General features: G+C 44.7%; 1 protein-coding gene across 1 annotated transcript in view; it reads right to left on the bottom strand.

Moving 5' to 3' along the window:
• The window catches only part of LPCAT3 (lysophosphatidylcholine acyltransferase 3), a 42,370-nt gene that overhangs the window by 20,250 nt on the left and 19,010 nt on the right, over positions 1–3,110 (bottom strand). The gene's annotated exons all lie outside the window — the stretch shown is intronic.

Raw genomic sequence — 3,110 nt, 5'->3', positions numbered from 1 at the left:
TTCAAGACACAGTTTCACTCTGTTGCCCAGGCTGGAGTGCAGTGGTGCAATCTTGGCTCACTGCACTCTGCCTCCCAGGTTCAAGTGATTCTCCTGCCTCAGCCTCCCAAGTAGATGGGATTACAACTGTGTGTCACCATGCATGGCTGATTTTTTTTTTTTTTTTTTTGAGACGGAGTTTAGCTCTTGTTGCCCAGGCTGGAGTGCAATGGCGTGATCTCGGCTCACCACAACCTCTGCCTCCTGGGTTCAAGCGATTCTCCTGCCTTAGCCTCCCAAGTAGCTGGGATTACAGGCATATGCCACCACGCCTGGCTAATTTTGTATTTTTATTAGAGACAGGGTTTCACCGTGTTGGTTAGGCTGGTCTCGAACTCCCGACCGCAGGTGATCCTCCTGCCTCAGCTTCCCAAAGTGCTGGGATTACAGGCAAGAGCCACCGTGCCTGGCCACATGGCTGATTTTTGTATTTTTAGTAGAATAGGGTTTCACCATGTTGGCCAGGCTGGTCTTGAACTCCTGACCTCAAGTGATCCACCTGCCTCAGCCTCCTAAAGTGCTGGGCATGAGCACCGTGCCTAGTCAGCGTGTGTGTTTTCAGGCAGGGTCTTGCTCTGTCACACAGGCTGCAGGGCAATGGTGCAGTCATGGCTCAATGCAGCCTTGACCTCCTGGGTTCAAGTGATCTTCCCATCTCAGACCCCTGAGTAGCTGAGACCACAGGAGCATGCCACCATGTCCAGATAATTTTTAAATTTTTTGTAGAGATGGCATCTTGCTATATTGCCCAGACTGGTCTTGAACTCCTGGGCTCAAGCAATCCTCCCGCCTCAGCCTTGAAAAGTGTTGGGATTACAGGTGTGAGCTACTGTGTTTGGCCGTGTGTGTGCTTTTTAATGTCTACTGAAGGTGTGTTTTAAGTGCTTATGGCAGATGTCTGCCATGCAATCTAAATGGCAAACCAATCAGCTGGATCAGTCTTACAGCACACCTGGCCTGTCCCTCAACTTTTCTATTCTTTCACCAAAATGGAAGTTCCTTATGTTAGAGAACTTACAGAGAAAAGGAAGACAAAGAAAAATAGGAAGGAGAGTTAAGCTCTGCCTGACACTGTCTACTTAAGTGATGGGTAACTGATTAGGCTCAGTGCTTAGAACTTCATATAATGAGATACAAAATCTCATTACTGACGCACTCTGCCAGCTGGAAGAGCACTTGTAGATCATGGACATTGAGGTGGGGATATAGCCACCTTTGATCCTTTCTGTTCACTAGATTAAGCCTTGTTGCTAGTAAGGGCAGGAGCCAACATACCTTCCACATTCCAGCAATCCTGTACACCTTGGGCTGAGTCATATGCTAAACAGTTATCCATGAATACAGATTCTTAGAACTGAAGACTCACCTGCTCCAAACCCTTCATTAGGTAGATAAGAAACTAAGGCCGGAAGGGGATAACTGGCATGCCCAAGGTTAACAGAGCAGAGCTCAAATTAGAATCCACATCACCTGATTTCCATTCCACTGCTCTTGCCACATGCCTTGGCACTTGGCAGTGACCTGGGAGTGAATCATTAATAACAAGCTGTGTGCTCTTTTAAAGTTACAGCTCTATTATTCTTTGATTTCCAGATAACAATCTATGCTCCAGCATCTGTTTATAGACATAAGCACACCCATTTTTATGTTTGCTTATCTTCCTATTGAAAAATATTCTAGAAGTTCATTTTAATGCTAAATTTAGGTGTACTTTCTTTGTTAATCTAATTCTCGAGCACTCCGTCCCCTTCAGCAGTTCATTTCTGAAAGTTATCTCCACCTGAACAGCTCAAGCGTTTTGACAGCTGTGATACAGGACACATGGAAACTGGGACAAGTGATCAAAAATGTCTGGTGGAGGAACAATAGAGGGGACATTTTAAAGGCAAGCTATTGGATGGTTGTTACTTGTGAGCAAGAAAGAAAAAGGGTTAAGAAATGTTAGTTTTACTCTCTCAACCCAACCAAACAACCTAAACTTGAACTGTCCCAAAGACCTTTAATTTCTCCATTTAAGCTGAGTGCTCTTAATAAGCAAGACTTCTGATGTATAGTGCTAGCGATTGATGTTATACACACCTGTTGGCTGACTGGTGAAACCTGCTGCAAAAACTAAAAATTATTCTATAAAAATGTATAGACAGAAAGCATGTTAAAGCTAAAAGAGGCCGTTGACTCATTTCTTTGTTTTAGTAGAGCAGGTGCAACAGATTGACGTTCAGGTACTTTAAGACATACTAAAGTAATCTTTAAGACTATCTTTACTAGCAAAGATAAAAATCACACTCCAGGTGCCTGTACTCAGGGCATTTTATCGCATTCTAATTCTTTGCAAATTAGTAAATCCCCTGGTGGCAACTTCTAGCCAGGTAATCTGGGCTTTGGAATCAGAATGATCTAGTTTAAAATTCAGCTCTGCAGCTTGGGCAAATTACTTACATCCTTTTTTTTTTTTTTTTTTTTTTTGAGACAGAGTCTCGCTCTGTTCCTCAGGCTGGAGTGCAGTGACGTAGTCTTGGCTCACTGAAACCTCTGCCTCTCAGGTTCAAGCGATTCTCCTGCCTTGGCCTCCCAAGTAGCTGGGACTACAGGTGTGTACCACCATGCCTGACTAATTTTTGTATTTTTGGTAGAGATGGGGTTTCACCATGTTGGCCAGGCTGGTCTTGAACTCCTGACCTCAGGTGATCTGCCCGCCTCAGTCTCCCAAAGTGCTGGGATTATAGGTGTGAGCCACCACGCCCAGCCTACTTACATTCATTAAACCTCAATTTCTTCATCTGTGAAATAGGGAAAATACCAGCCATCTTGCAGGGCTGCTGTGCAACTTAAAAGTGAAAATATTTGGCCAGGCGCGGTGGCTCATGCCTGTAATCCCAGCACTTTGGGAGGCCGAGGCAGGCAGATCGCAAAGTCAGGAGATTGAGACCATCCTGGCTAACACAGTGAAACCCTGTCTCTAATAAAAATCCAAAAAAAAAAAAAAAAAAAAAAAAAAAAGTCGGGCATGGTGGCAGGTGCCTGTAGTCCCAGCTACTTGGGAGGCTGACGCAGGAGAATGGCGTGAACCC

Source organism: Rhinopithecus roxellana, chromosome 10, assembly GCF_007565055.1.
Source record: "Rhinopithecus roxellana isolate Shanxi Qingling chromosome 10, ASM756505v1, whole genome shotgun sequence".
Classification (NCBI taxonomy): Eukaryota; Metazoa; Chordata; class Mammalia; order Primates; family Cercopithecidae; genus Rhinopithecus; species Rhinopithecus roxellana.
This window is presented reverse-complemented; position numbering and strand designations above follow the sequence as displayed.